At 38.6% G+C, this 16,533-nt stretch overlaps 1 protein-coding gene and 1 pseudogene across 4 annotated transcripts in view; one reads left to right on the forward strand and one right to left on the reverse strand.

The window, feature by feature from the left end:
• The window catches only part of SNX7 (sorting nexin 7), a 243,129-nt gene that overhangs the window by 167,042 nt on the left and 59,554 nt on the right, over positions 1–16,533 (forward strand). For all 4 annotated transcript variants that reach the window (XM_086717644.1, XM_086717646.1, XM_086717647.1 and 1 more), the window contains one exon: positions 14,585–14,710. The gene's annotated coding sequence lies outside the window, so the exon portion shown is untranslated. The remainder of the gene's footprint in view (positions 1–14,584; positions 14,711–16,533) is intronic.
• Positions 10,995–11,095, reverse strand: LOC112849113 (U6 spliceosomal RNA; annotated as a pseudogene).

The raw sequence follows: 16,533 nt of genomic DNA on the forward strand, positions 1-16,533 counted from the left end.
ATTTGTTTTGAAGATGGTGATAAGTGAAATTGAAAAAAACAAAAATAAACCGAGGAAGAATAGAAAAGGAGATAAAATCCATTTTAAATAGGATATATTTTGAATAAAGACCTGAATGAGATGGGAGAGAGAGAGAGACAGAGAAAGAGTGTATCATGCTGATATTTTTGAATAGAGCCCTCTGGGCACAAAGAAAATCAAATACAAAAGCTTTGAAGCAGGACCATGCCTGGTGTACTCTAGGAAGAGCAAGCAGTTGGTAGGAGCCCATGTAGTGAGAGGAAAAGTAATAGATGAAGTAGGAATAGGGAACAGATCATATAGGACTTTATGGGTCATCATAAGAAATTTGGATTTTATATAAGACAGATGGAAAACCAATGGAGTAATTTGAGCAGGGAAGTAACAAGGTCTGATTTTAATTTTAATTTTTTTTTTCAACGTTTATTTATTTTGGGGACAGAGAGAGACAGAGCATGAACGGGGGAGGGGCAGAGAGAGAGGGAGACACAGAATCGGAAACAGGCTCCAGGCTCTGAGCCATCAGCCCAGAGCCCGACGCGGGGCTCGAACTCACAGAGCGCGAGATCGTGACCTGGCTGAAGTCGGACGCTCAACCGACTGTGCCACCCAGGCGCCCCTGATTTTAATTTTAAAAACACCATTGAGTATAGGAAAAAATGATAGGGTGGATAGAAACTGAGGGCCCAATAAGAGGTTTTGCAACGATTAGGGATACCATGATTTAGACCACCGCGATAACAGTGAAGGGGATGAGAAACAGTTGGATTCTGGATATATTTTGAAGCCAGAACAACAGAATTGACAATACTTGGATGTATAAAGAATCTCAATCTAACATGGAACCAGTGGATGAAAAAATCTTAGCACATGTGCCCTCAGAAAAACAGCTTAAGAACTGAGAAACAGATGTCCTGTAAATACCTGATTTACAGAAAACTGGTAATATTTGGAATTTTCTTAAATGATAAGGAATTGCCTCAGGTAAACTTTAGAAAGTTTGGGTTATGGTTTACAGAGGCAAGAGGAAGAAGCAACCCAGGTCGGTTTGGTCTCCCGAAACAAGCTGAACTGAACTTTTGCTTGTATGACTGCACTAGTTTTGTCTGCTTGGGAAATTTTTAAAGCCGTTTCCGTTTGTTTTTATTATAACAGACTCTACTGAATTTTCCCCTCTTTACATTCCCTGCCCATAAAAACAGCCTAGCCCAAAACTTTAACAGACTTATATATACCTTGCTACAGTTTGCATGTCCCAAATTTCAGTTCCTCTGCTATTCCCGAATAAGTTCATCTTTTTGAGCTTGCCTCAGTTTACCTCCTTTTTTAGGTTGGCAGATGTGTGGTATGGCGTAATGATATTAGCCCAAGTGACTCCAGATTGTGGTCTGAGGGACTGGGATTTCAGAGCACTTGATAGTAAAACCTCAACACACATGAACAAAGTTGATCAAATTGAAAGACAAATCCACAATTACAGATAGAGACTTAACATTCTTCTAACAATAACTGATAGAGCAAGTAGACCAAAAAAAAAAATCTTTAGGGACATAGAAGACTTTAGCAACTTAACCTGATTAATATCTTTAGAACATTACAGAAAATTGCAGAATACAGTTTGTCTAATGTAAGTGGAATAGGTACCAAGATAGACGGTTTGCTGGACTATAAAATAAGTCTGAATAAAGTTCAAAGGATTTAAATCCTACCAGATGTGTTTTCTAACTTCAATGGAATTAAATTAAAATCAATAATGGTAAGAATATAGAAAGCCCCTAAATACTTATAAATTGAAGCACTAATTTCTAAATAATTTATGAATTAACTATTTTAATATTCCCCATACAAATATATGTAAAACTTCTTAATTAGATAATTAAATTCATCAAAGGTTACAAGAGGTGGATGTATCAAGGAAAAGTGGTTCTTATTCCAGGAATACAGGGTTAGATTACCTTCAAAAGCCAATCAGTGTAATTCTTCATATTAACAGAATAAATGAGAAAAATCTTATGATCATTTTAATGGATGCAGGAAAATAATTTAGAAGAATTTAATACACATTCATGATTTTTAAAAAATTCTCAGCAAGCCAGGAATAGAAGGAAATTTTCTTAACCTGATAAAGAACATCTATGAAAACTCTATAATTAACATTATATTTAATGGAAAACTATAAAATGCTTTCCCCCTATAGTTGGGAACAGTGCACTTTTATTCAACATTATACTGGAGGTTCCTAGCCAGTGCAATATGACACCAAAAGGAAATACAACTATAAAGATTGGAAACAAATAAAGGAATGATATGCTGTCTTTATTCACAGGCAATATAATTGGTTATATAAATAATCCTAAACTGCATTTCTCACACAAACACACACACGCACACACACACCAATAAGTGTGGCCAATGTATGAAAATACATTTTATTACTGTATACTAGCAGTAATCAATGATAAAATGAGATATAAAAACACCATTTCCAATAGTGTGTAACAACATAGAATACATAGGGATAACTTTAACAAAAGAAATGCAAGTCTTATATGCTGGAAACTATAAAACTTTGCTGTGAGACATTAAAGAAGAATTAGATGGAAAGATTGTGTTCATGGAATAGAAGACTCAATATTGTTTAGATGTCAATTCTCCCAATTGATCCACAGAATCACTGTAATACCAAACAACATCTCAAAATTATTTTTGATAGAATTCGATGAGATTCTAAATTTTATATGAAAATGAATGACTTAGCATAGCCAAAAAAATCTTGCAAAAGAACAGATTTGGAAGACTCGTCCTATATGACTTCAAAGTTTACTATAGATCAGTGTTTTTTGACATATTAAAAAATTATTATTCCCCTCTTCCAGAAGAAAGTTAAATTAAAATTCTCCATAATAAGATAAATTACATCTTAAGTAATAAAACTTTTTCAGATTAGGTTGAAATTTAGGGTGTCATTCACCATTGTAATATCCAAGATTTTTTTCATCCATTACCAAGAACTAATTTTCACCCTTTGGAGATGATACCTCTATTGAGAACACATATTAATGAGCTATAGTAATATGGACAGTATGAGTCTACTTATAGAAGCTCTAGAACAGACTAAATTAATCTGTATAATAATAGACAAAACAGTGGTTAACTGTGGTTTGGTAGGGTTTGACCCAAAAAGGGGCACAGGTAACTTTCTGGAGTGGTTGAAATATTCCGTATCATTATTGGTCTGTAATTATGGGGGATGTCCCACTTGTCATAGCTCATCAAATTTTCCACATAAAATCACTGTATGTAAATTTTATCCCAGTTAAAATAAAAGATTCATATGGAGATCATAGTTTAATTTAAAGGAATATACCCTTATATTTGTCATCCAATAAATATGCAAATAAATTAGACAATAAATACATCTTGGAAAGTTACATATTATATATTACATATTACTTTATTTATACCCAGTAACAAGCAAAATATTTTCATTTGCATTTCTAAAAATTATATGAATATTAAATTCAAAAAAAAGCGTGGTATGATGAAAGTAAATTTTAATATATGCCACCCTACTGTCGTTCTACCTTTGTAAATTGCCGTAAATTTTTTCAGGGAAAGATATCTTCTGTTTACAAGTGTTACATAACAAGGCACCCCAAAACTTCCCATATCAAAATAACTGTTTTCTTTTTGCTCATAATTTTTCTGTGGGTCAGGAATTTGAGAAGGACTCATCAGGCAATTCTTGCTTGGTGAGTCTCATGTGATTGCAGTCAGATGATGCTGGGACTACATTCATCTGAAAGACCAACTGAGCAATGTCTAGTGTCTAATATGGCTCACTCAAGTGAGTGTGAATTGCTGAGGCCTCACTGGGCTGTTGACTAAAGTGACTACACGTGGCCTCTCTAGCATAATGGTCTGGGAGAAATAGGACTTCTTATATAGCAGTTCCAAACCCTAAGCACAGGTATACCAGTAAACAAGACAGAAGCTATGTTATCTTTTCTGATCCAGCCTTGGATGTCTTGCAGAATCATTTCTACATTCTGTTAGTTATAACTGAGCCACAAATTTACCCAGATTCAAGGAGAGGGGACATAGAGCAGACTCCTCTATGGGAGCAGTATCAAAGAATTTTCATTCATTTTTTAAAAAAAACTGCCACCGATGAAAAGAAAATAAATGAATGAAATATTTTTGTTTTGTTTTTGTTTTGACATGAAGAGTTGAGATCCAGCTATTTCCAGCCTGGCTAGAAAATATTTTTCAGAGCTTAAGATTTCATATAGAAGTTGAGATCAATGTTATTATATTCACATAATCTCTCTTAATAGTTTCACCTAATCAGCATCCCTATCAATGGAGTGTTAAACTCCCCTGCCATTACCACATTCTTATCAATAAGGTTGCTTATGTTTGTGAGTAATTGTTTTATATATTTGGGAGCTCCGGTATTCGGTGCATAGACATTTATAATTGTTAGCTCTTCCTGATGGATAGACCCTGTGATTATTATATAATGCCCTTCTTCATCTCTTGTTACAGCCTTTAATTTAAAGTCTAGTTTGTCTGATATAAGCATGGCTACTCCAGCTTTCTTTTGAGTTCCAGTGGCATGATAAATAGTTCTCCATCCCCTCACTCTCAATCTGAAGGTGTCCTCAGGTCTAAAATCAGTCTCTTGTAGACAGCAAATAGATGGGTCTTGTTTTTTTATCCATTCTGATACCCTATGTCTTTTGGTTGGCACATTTAGTCCATTTACATTCAGTGTTATTATAGAAAGATACGGGTTTAGAGTCATTGTGATGTCTGTAGGTTTCATGCTTGTAGCGATGTCTCTGGTACTTTGTCTCACAGGATCCCCCTCAGGATCTCTTGTAGGGCTGGTTTAGTGGTGACAAATTCCTTCAGTTTTTGTTTGTTTGGGAAGACCTTTATCTCTCCTTCTATTCTAAATGACAGACTTGCTGGATAAAGGATTCTCAGCTGCATATTTTTTCTGTTCATCACATTGAAGATCTCCTGCCATTCCTTTCTGGCCTGCTAAGTTTCAGTAGAGGGATCGGTCACGAGTCTTGTAGGTCTCCCTTTATATGTTAGAACATGTTTATCTCTAGCTGCTTTCAGAATTTTCTCTTTATCCTTGTATTTTGCCAGTTTCACTATGATATGTCATGCAGAAGATCGATTCAAGTTACGTCTGAAGGGAGTTCTCTGTGCCTCTTGGATTTCAGTGCCTTTTTCCTTCCCCAGATCAGGAAAGTTCTCAGCTATTGTTTCTTCAAGTACACCTTCAGCACCTTTCTCTCTCTCTTCCTCCTCTGGAATACCAATTATGCATAGATTATTTCTCTTTAGTGCATCACTTAGTTCTCTAACTTTCCCCCTGGATTTTTTTATCTCTCTTTTTCTCAGCTGCTTCTTTTTCCATAATTTTATCTTCTAGTTCACCTATTCTCTCCTCTGCCTCTTCAGTCTGAGCCGTGGTTGTCTCCATTTTATTTTGCAGCTCATCGATAGCATTTTTTAGCTCCTGGCTGTTCCTTGGTCCCTTGATCTCTGTAGCAGTAGATTCTCTGCTGTACTTTATACTATTTTCAAGCCCAGCGATTAATTTTATGACTATTATTCTAAATTCATTTTCTGTTATATTGTTTAAATCGTTTTTGATCAGTTCGTTAGCTGTTGTTATTTCCTGGACGTTTTTTTGAGGGGAATTCTTCCGTTTTGTCATTTTGGATAGTCCTTGGAGTGGTGCGGGACTGGGGGGCACTTCCCCTGTGCTGTCTTGAGTAACTTGCTTTGGTGGGCAGGGCCGCAGTCAGACCTGATGTTTGCCCCCAGCCCACCGCTGGGGCCACAGTCAGACTGGTGTGTGCCTTCTCTTCCCCTCCCCTAGGGGTGGGATGCACTGTGGGGTGGCGTGGCCCATCTGGGCTACATGCACACTGCCAGGCTTGTGGTTCAGGGATCTGGTGTATTAGCTGGGGTGGATCTGCAAGGTGCACAGGGGCGGGAGGGGCAGGCTCAGCTCGCTTTTCCTTCTGAGATCTGCTTCAGGAGGGGCCCTGCGGCACCGGGAGGGAGTCAGACCCGCCGGAGGGATGGATCCGCAGAAGCACAGCGTTGGGTGTTTGCGTGGTGCAAGCAAGTTCCCTGGCAGGAACTGGTTCCCTTTGGGATTTTGGCTGGGGGATGGGCAAGGGAGATGGTGCTGGCGAGTGCCTTTGTCCCCTGCCAAGCTGCGCTCTGTCCTCCGGGGCTCAACAACTCTCCCTCCCGTTGTCCTCCAGCCCTCCCGTTCTCCGAGCAGAGCTGTTAACCAATAACCTTCCAGATGTCAAGTCCCGGTTGCTGTCGGAACACACTCCGACTGGCCCCTCCGCTTTTGCATGCCAGACTCGGGGGCTCTGCTTGGCCAGGGGGCCGCCCCTCCTTCCCGGCTCCCTCCTGCCAGTCCGTGGAGCGAGCACCGCCTCACCGCCCTTCCTACCCTCTTCCGTGGGCCTCTCGTCTGCGCTTGGCTCCGGATACTCCGTCCTGCTAGTCTTCTGGCGGTTTTCTGGGTTATTTAGGCAGGTGTAGGTGGAATCTAAGTGATCAGCAGGACGCGCGGTGAGCCCAGCGTCCTCCTACACCACCATCTTCTCAGGATCCTCAGCATCCCTATCAATGGCATAGTTGGGGTAAGGTGGTAAGGATTTGGGAGCGATTAAGTACAAATATGTCCTTTTGGATTCAGCAACTTAGTGATGGAGCTCTCAGTTACGTGTTAGTTCATTTTTAGGCAAGAACATAGAGCTATTGAGGATTCTAAATTCAGAGGACTTAAGAAGAAGATTCTTTTTTTAAACTTTTTTTTTTTTAATTTGAGTATAGTTGACACACAATGTTACATTAGTTTCAGGTGTGCAATATAATGATTCAACTTGTCTATATGTTATGCTATGCTCACCACAAATGTAGCTACCATCACCATAAGACACTATTACAACACAACACTATTATAATACCATTTAAAATTTTTTTTTTATTTTGACCTGAGTTAGTTAACATATAATGTAATAATGGTTTCAGGAGTAGAATTAGTGATTCATCACTTACATATAACACCCAGTGTTCATCCCAACAAGTGCCCTTCTTAATGCCCCTTGCCCATTTAGCCCATCCCCCTACCCAACACCCTTCCACCAACCCTCAGTTTGATCTCTGCATTTGAATCTCTTATGGTTTGCCTCCTTCTCTGTTTTTATATTGTTTTTGCTTCCCTTCCCCTATGTTCATCTGTTTTGTTTCTTAAATTCCACATATGAGTAAAATGAGATTTTTTTTTAGATTCACATTCTAGTGACATCCACATTGTTGCAAATGTCAAGATTTCATTCTTTGTGATCACCGAGTAATATTCCAGTGTGTGTGTGTGTGTGTGTGTGTGTGTGTGTGTGTGTGTGTGTGTATGCCATATATATATGCCATATACCACATCTTCTTTATCCATTCATCAGTCAATGGACATTTGGGCTGTCCATAATTTGGCTATTGTTGATAGTGCTACTATAAACCTTGGGGTGCATATGCCCCTTCGAATAAGCAATTTTGTATTCTTTGGATAAATACCTAGTAGTGCAATTGCTGGGTCATAGGGTAGCTCTATTTTTAACTTTTTGAGGAACTTCCATACTGTTCTCCAAAGTGGCTGCACCAGTTTGCATTCCTACCAGCAATGCAAAAGGGTTTCCCTTTTACTGCAAACTTGCCAACATTTGTTGTTTCCTGAGTTGTTTCTTTTAGCTATTCTGACAGGTGTGAGGTGGTATCTTGTTGTGTTTTTGATTTGTATATCCCTGATGATGACTGTTGTTGAGCATCTTTTCATGTGTCTGTTAGCAAAGTGTCTGTTCATGTCTTTTACCCATTTCTTCACTGGATTATTTGTTTTTTGGGTGTTGAGTTTTATACATTTTTTTTATAGATTTTGGATACTAACCCTTTATCCAATATGTCATTTGCAAATATGTTCTCCCATTCTGTTGGTTGCCTTTTAGTTTTGTTGATTATTTCCTTTGTTGTGAGAAGTTTTTTTATCTCAATGAAGTCCCAGTGGTTCATTTTTGCTTTACTTTCCCTTGCCTCTAGAGAAATGTCTAGTAAGAGATTGCTGTGATCGAGGTCAAAGAGGTTGTTGCCTGTTTGCTACTCTAGAATTTTGATGATTTCCTTTCTTAAACTTAGATCTTTCATCCATTTTGAATTTATTTTGTGTATGGAATAAGAAAGTGGTTTGGGTTCATTCTTTTGCAAGTCACTGTCCAATTTTCCCAACACCATTTGCTGAAGAGACTGTTTTTTTTTTCCATTGGATAATCTTTCCTGCTTTGTCAAAGAGTAGTTGGCCATAAGTTTGTGGGTCCCTTTCTGGGTCCTCTACTCTGTTCCATTGAGGTGTGTGTTTGTTTATGTGCCAGTACCATACTCTTTTAATCACTACAGCTTTGTAACACAGCTTGAAGTCTGGAATTGTGATGCTTCCGACTTTGGTTTTCTTTTTGAGGATTGCTTTAGCTATTCAGGTTTTTTTCTGTTTCCATACACAATTTAGAATTGTTTGTTCTAGCTCTGTGAAGGATGCTTGTGTTATTTTGATAGGGATTTCATTGAATATGTAGACTGCTTTGGGTAGTATCGACATTTTAACAATATGTGTTCTTCCTATCCAGGAGCATGGAATCTTTCTCCATTTCTTTGTGTCTTCTTCAGTTTCTCTCATAAGCTTTCTACTGTTTTCAGCGTACAGATCTTTTACCTCTTTGGTTAGGTTTATTCCTAGGTATTTTATGGTTTTTGGTGCAATTGTAAATGGGATTGATCCTTGATTTCTCCTTCTGCTGCTTTATTATTGGTGGATAGAAATGCAACCAATTTCTGTACATTGATGTTATATCCTGCGATTTTTCTGAATTCCTGTATAAGTTTTAGCAAATTTTTGGTGGAGTCTTTTGGGTTTTCCACATAGAGTATCATGTCATCTGTGAAGAGTGAAAGTATGACTTGCTCCTTGCTGATTTGGATGCCTTTTATTTCTTTGTGTTGTCTGATTGCTAAGGCTAGGACTTCCAACACTATGTTGAATAACAGTGGTGAGAATGGACATCCTTGTCATGTTCCTGACCTTAGGGGGAAAGCTTCTAGTTCTTCCCCATTGAGGATCATATTATCAGTGGGTCTTTCATATATGCCTTTTATGATATTGATGTATGATCCTTCTATCCCTACTTTCTTGAGGGTTTTTATGAAGAAAGAATGCTGTATTTTGCCAAATGCTTTCTCTGCATCTATTGAAAGGATCATGTGGTTCTTATCCTTCCTTTATTAATGTGATGTATCACATTGATTGATTTGCAGATATTGAACCAGGCCTGCATCCCAGAAATAAATCCCACTCAATCATGGTGGATAATTATTTAATGTATTGTTAGATCCAGTTTGTTAGTATCTTGTTGAGAATTTTTGCATCCATGTTCATCAGGGAAATTGATCTGTAGTGGGGTCTTTATCTGGTTTTGGAATCAAGATAATTCTGGCCTCATAGAATGAGTTTTTAAGTTTTTCTTCCACTTCTATTTTCTCGAACAGCTTCAAAAGAATAAGTATTAACTCTTCTTTAGAATTTGGTACAATTCCCGTGGGAAGCCATCCAACCCTGGACTCATTTGTTGGTAAAAATAAACGTTAAAAATTAAAAGCAAAACAAATCAAATAAAGGAAGCTAGATCCTAGGTATGTGTAGTCTGCTTGTTGAGAGAAACTTGATAGAAAAGAGAAAAAAGAGAAAGGAAAAAAAAAGTTAAAAAAATTTAAAACTTTTTAAGTAATAAAAGTTACCCTTATCGACCCACAGTCAAGCACCCCTCCTTTGTCTAGGCCTCTGTCTGTTTCCCGCCTCTACCTTGTCCATGTCCAAGCTGTCTGCTTGCCAGGTGGCACCTCCCTCCAGAATTTTATCTCAGATGGGGCAATGTTTCAAAACCTCACACTTCAGAGACCCCTGCAGCTTGGACCCGCACTGACTCTCTGGGGGAGGGTCTTGCCAAGCAATGGCCAGGTGCTGGCTTGTCCCAGAAAATGTGCATGTAGTCGTGCAGCAGCAGAGGCCCAGAGTATATGGCAAATCACAACACACAGCTGGCGCCTGGTTTTGCTGCCCTCTGGTGTCTTTGTTCCAATATCAGTAAACATGTCTGCTCTCTGTGGTCTGCCAGGACTTTTGCCTGTGGAGAGGCCTTAAGGCCTTTACCAAATGTACCCCAATCAGGAGAACCACTTGTCCCTGTGTGGCACACACACCCCTTAGACCATGCTGCCTGCTGCTGGGGATTTGCCTTGCTTCTTCACCAGAGCACCACCAGATGCTGAGTTCTGAAACTTCAGACTCTTTGCACCACTGTTTATAGAATCCTGGTAGCACTGAAACCCTCTTCTTTCTCCCCATCATTGGTTTTGGGGAACAGATTTTTTTGTCCAGTCCCCTGCGAGTGTTTTCACTCTCACTCTCTCTTTCTTTCTCTCCAGCTGCTTTTCTTGTGCAGTCTCCGATATGCTGCACTCTCCCCCTTTCTCTTTCTCTCTCTGTCCTCTCTCTGAGAAAATGGCTCCTTACCCTCCATGGCTGCACGGCTTTTCTCTCCCCCAATTCACCTGTCTGCACTACGTACCTGCCAAGTTCTCTGGCTCCAATTATGCAGATTGTTGCATTAATTCTCAGATTAATTTCCTAGGTGTTCAAAATGGCTTGACACTGATCTCTCTGAGTTTCAGGGACGAAACAAGCTTAGGGTCCTCATACTACTCCACCATCTTAACTTCTCTCTCCTAGGTAATCACTATTATGATACCAATAACTATACTTCTTGTGCTGTGCTTTTATTCCCATGACTTATTAATTCCATAACTGAAAGACTGTACCACCCCAAAATATGGAATACTTCACAAATTTATATGTCATCCTCATAGGGGCCATGCAAATCTTTGTCTTGTTCCAATTTTAATTGGAAGTGAGGACAGGAAGATTGTTTTCTATCCATTCTTATAGGTATTCCTAATGAATTCATTCATTTATCAGTAACCTTTCATTCCTTTTGGGAGCAAGAGGAACCTGTGTAACCTGGAATGGTCAGACTCTAGTTCTCTGATTTCAACTCCCTGTTGTGAGAAATTCTTGGAAAGGGATATCAAGACACTTTTGCAAGAAGGAAAGCAGCTTTGAGGCCTGGATGGTGGTGATGAAGGATACCCATGATGGGACAAAGGGCCCAATAATTTAGTGCCAACCAGTCATATGTAAGAGGAAAAGGTGAGCTCTGTGACATATTTGCAAATTTTCTTTCAACTCTACCAAACCCCTTTCATCTCATAACAGGACATGGACTGAGTGCCCATGGAGATAATGAGTGCTACAGATGTGTAGTTTTCATACAATTTATTTACTTCAGCTTCTTGAAACGTGTTGAATTGAGGTAGGTGATAGGGTATCTATACATTTAGTCTTTACATCAAACTTCACTATTGATTTTGGAATAAAGCCTGGGAAAATGCTTACTTATGACCATCTGAATTCCTTCATTCAAGATTAATTTTACAGTAGAATAACAATTTATTTGTTAGTTTTCTTGGCTCCAACATGATAACGCATTTGGCAAACATGAAGCCATATTACTCTACTGTGTAAGGAAAAAATGATATAATATGAAATGGTTCTTCTCAGGTTCATTTTTAAAACAGGTCTCCTGGTTTAGTTGGGAACTAATGGCTTACACACTGACAATGTGTAGGAAAACTGTTACTTTATGATTGTGTGCAAAAGTGAATGAGATGTCAGTTAAGCCAATCGGTCAACTCTGTAAAGCGTTATCTATTCTCAGTAATGGATAGTTTCTCTGAACATTTGGTTAATTTTTCTTGCTGTGATCTAAAAAGTCTTTCTTGAAGCTAAACTACAGAATGATATATGGAACTGGGGATCACTTACAGTAATATCACCTTGCTGTTCTGTCTGGCTTTGAAGTTGAGTTTGGGGTACTATATGCTTTTTAAAAGTTCCTGCTTCAGTGATTATTTTGCCACAAGCTGGTGTTTCTTCTTTTGTGTTTCTGGACCATAAATGTGTCTGGGGAACCTCAGACTGCTGGACCAACCCTAGGTTGAAAGAGGTGCCTCTTCTTTATGTCACTGAACTGGGAGCCCCAACACTAGAATGGCCAAGAGGCTCAGAATACTGGAGGAAAAGACAGATTTGAGTCATTGAATTTAAACCTTCTATTTTACCTCTCAGGTAATAGAGGCCAAGGGTGAATAAATGCTTTTTCCAAAGTCACATATTCTATGTCTCCCAGAATCAGTAACCAGTTCCCCTTCCACTGATCTCTTCTCTTATGTAAAAATTGAAGCAATTTGGACAGTCAACACTAAAAAGTTGTGATGACGATGAAACTATTATACTCCTCTTTCTATTCCTTTTAGTTTCTAGTCCCTAGAAACTAAATATTTTTAATATTTGGAGCTCTTGGGATAAATTACTGGTTAAAGCTCTCCTGACTGTGATAATCTCTTTCATTTGTTTTGTTTTGCCTTTTACTACTGGACAGAGGATTCATTCTTAGACCTTAAATATTCTTCCTTGTAATTTATAAACTATCATGTAGATTTTCCCTTTTGGTAAAAGGTCTTCTTTTTCTTGCCATGGAAATGGCCTTTCACTAACTGCTTGGGCCCATTTAGGTAGGCCCCTGCTTTATTGCCCAAACCTGTATCTTCCTAAATACACAAGGCTTTAGTCATATAAGAGACAAACAGCATTAGATAAATTGGACTCGTCTCATTTGACCTAGCAAATAAAACAGCTAGCCATTTGATGCAACTTCTAAAACATTATCTCCTACAAGCAACTGCATCACTATCATTATTTTTGATACACCAATTTTCATGTATTAGTAGCAACCTTTTTGTACTAAATTATAGTACTCATATTTTTCTTTGATGAACTTTAATGGGATATTTAAATAGCTTTAGAACTTCAATCAATACTGAATATTTTAAGAAGACCCTACCATTAAATATGAAAATATTCTGTAAAGCAAAGGCAGCACATAGAAATTTCATGTGTTCTCTGAGTATCATTTGACCCACAGCCCTAATATTTGCTGATAAAATTATCGATATCTTTTTAAAAAAATAACTACTCATGGAGAATAACATTTTGAATAATACAAATGAGCAAACATTTCAGCCATAGCAAGTATATGCTACACTGTGATTTCATCACTAATTATGGATATTTAAAAAGGAAAAAACTCTACATTGTTAAATTATGCAATTTTAAAAATTTACCCATGAAATAAGAGTAAACTCTGCCCTTCTGTTATGAAGACATAATTTTAATAAGAAATTAACACAATGAATTATTTTCAAATTGAATGCAAGCCTATTTAAGTCCTCTAGGAAAGCATTTTCTGTTGACTGCCTTTAATATGGAACAGTTGGCTCACAGATAAATTAATGCTAGTCGGTGCACATTTCCCTTTGGGTAGCTTTTTTTCCCCCAGCCCGAGACCAGCCATCAACCATTTGGTTGGGTTTATTAGTTCTGAGAAAATGCTTTCACAACCTGGAAAGTTTCTTACATATCTCTGCTCTGCGTTGTATCTCCATGTATGGCATTTTCAGCATCGGAATTTGAAAACTCTTACTGTGCAGCAGAAAATTGTGCAGTAGTGCTGCTGACCTAGCTAGTTTTGGGCAAAAGATCTTCTGGAAAGCTAAGTGCTGCTACTGAATGCTACTTTTGTTTTACTGATCTTTTATTAAGCAAAATAACAAAAAGCAGAAAGCTCAATCATACCTCATAAGATCAGGCCCAACGCACTCCAGCCATTTGCGTTTACTGAAGAATGATTGCACCAAGTAATTATATTCTAGCTCATGTACAGCCTCAAACTATCAGGGATGAGTGGAAGTAAAACTACATCAAAACTCTTCAACCTTAAGCTTAAATTCTTTCATTAGACTATCACTCTGGAGTCCTATCATAGTAATCAATTCCTGTAGGATTTAACAGTATTTCCCCATCAGTCTTTTTTCTTTCCTGCCTGTACCACCAAGTAGGAGTTTCTACTGTTTATTATATGACAGACAGTAGGTTTAAAAGTGCTCAGAACTCCAGAGTTCTAATATGGAGCCTTGAGAATGTCTGGTTTCACACCCAGACCATATTCTATACTTCCTCCTCACCCTGGGATCATTCCATTTTGTCACTGTGCATAGACATAGCTCTGTGACAGTTGCAGCAAAGCTGCATCTCCCATTTTCATTGTATGAGTTGCTGGGAGTTCTTCTGGGCCAGAGACTACATTTTCTAGACTTTTCTCATCCAGGTCGAATGATTTTCATCAATGAGACATGAGCTGAAGCAGGATGGTCCCTCTTGGATCTGGGTTTTTGAAAAGTAGTTATGCTTCTCCAACATCTCTTATACTCTCTCCCTTTTCTTTTTTGCTGGCTGGAGGCAGAGGACACTGGGGTCCTAATGGAATCCAGAGCCACAGGCAGAAGGAGTCTAGTTCCCTGAATCACCGCATAAAGGAAAGATACACCTGCCAAACAGGAACAGCCACCTTAGACTTTTGCTTGAGTAGGTAGTAAACTTCTATTGGGGTAAGCCATGGGAATTTGGTGGTTTATTAGTTACAGCATCCGGCATTTTCTAACCATAATAGTTTCATACGCTTTTTTGAATTTACTAAGAAGTAAAACTTGCTCACTTTTGACACTTATTATATTTCCAACTCCTACGCAGTGTCTGGCACAGTGTTTTTATATTCAATGGGTAACAACAAAACTATCTCTTATTGAGTTCTTGCTATGTGGTCATCAGTATGCTAAGAGATTTTCATATATTAACACAATCATGTTTACATCCTATTACAAAATCATTACAAGAGAACATGAACAAACATAACCTCTCCAAGAACACAGACAGATTGCATAGGTTGCTCAAGGTCATATGGTTAGTAAGAGTTTAAACCCATGATATATAATTTTAACACATCTTTCTTTTACACTAAATTAAGCCATTATCTTTGCAAATTTCATCTCCTGAGGGCTTTCTCTGGGCCATCTATATATGTTGCAAAAATTCATCTCATTTAATCTTCAAGCATATGCGGAAGATACTTAATGGAAGGGATGAGACTATTTTATAGCTTGTGTACACTTAAGCATTTTTCTGAACACTTGCACAGTGAACAGTTTTATGGTATGTGAAATACAAAGCTAGTAGGTTGATCTGCTATTTTACAGAGCAGTTAGGTAGTCAAATGCTGACATAAACACAACTAAAGAACTTACGCAAGTCATATAGAACATTAAAATAAAGATAGCTGATAACTTGGATATTCAAGACATAACTGGAAAGATACTATATCAGTATGTTAGGGCTTGACAACTGGGTGGCTTAAACAGCAGAAATCTATTATATCACAGTTCTGGAGGCTAAAATCTGAGATTAAGATCTCAGCAAGCCTGTGAGAGATAATCTGTTCCATGCCTCTCGCCCAGATTCTGGTGGCTGGCTGGCAATTTTTGCTATTCCTTGGATTGTAGAAACATCACCTTATCTCCGCCTTCATCAATACATGCTGTTCTTCCTGTGTGCATATCTTTCTCCTAATTTACCATTTTTAGAAGGATTCCTGTCATATTGGATTAAAGCCTACTCTTATGACCTCGTTATAGTGTGATTACCTTTCTAAAGAGTCTGTCAGCAAATAAGGTCACACTCTGAGTTATTTGGGGTTAGGACTTCGACACATGGGTTTGGGGTGGCGGGGACATAATTCAAACTATAACAGGTATTCATGTGTTCCCTTAATGAATATATAACTACTAAGCATTTACTGGGTGCCAAGCACTGTTTTAGGTGGCAGGAAAGTAAGCAATGGAGAAGATAAGGTCCTTCTTGAAAGTCGTGTTGCCTCACTGGCACCTTCTGTGCATTGCACCCCTCTGTGCATTGCACCCCGCTGGAGTCCTTAGGAATTTTCTGGATAAATTATTAAAACTTTTTTTAGGGGCGCCTGGGTGGCGCAGTCGGTTGAGCGTCCGACTTCAGCCAGGTCACGATCTCGTGGTCCGTGAGTTCGAGCCCCGCGTTGGGCTCTGGGCTGATGGCTCAGAGCCTGGAGCCTGTTTCTGATTCTGTGTCTCCCTCCCTCTCTCTCTGCCCCTCCCCCGTTCATGCTCTGTCTCTCTCTGTCCCAAAAATAAATAAACGTTGAAAAAAAAATTTTTTTTAACTTTTTTTAATGTATATTCATTTTTTTTTTTGAGAGAGAGAGAGAGAGAGAGAGAGACAGTGTGTGAGTAGGGAAGGACAGAGACAGAGAGAGACACAGAATCAAAAGCAGGCTCCAGGCTCTGAACTATTAGCACAGAGCCAGATGCAGGGCTCAAACC

This window comes from Puma concolor, chromosome C1, assembly GCF_028749965.1.
Source record: "Puma concolor isolate L17-30 chromosome C1, mPumCon1.1.hap2, whole genome shotgun sequence".
Taxonomy (NCBI): Eukaryota; Metazoa; Chordata; class Mammalia; order Carnivora; family Felidae; genus Puma; species Puma concolor.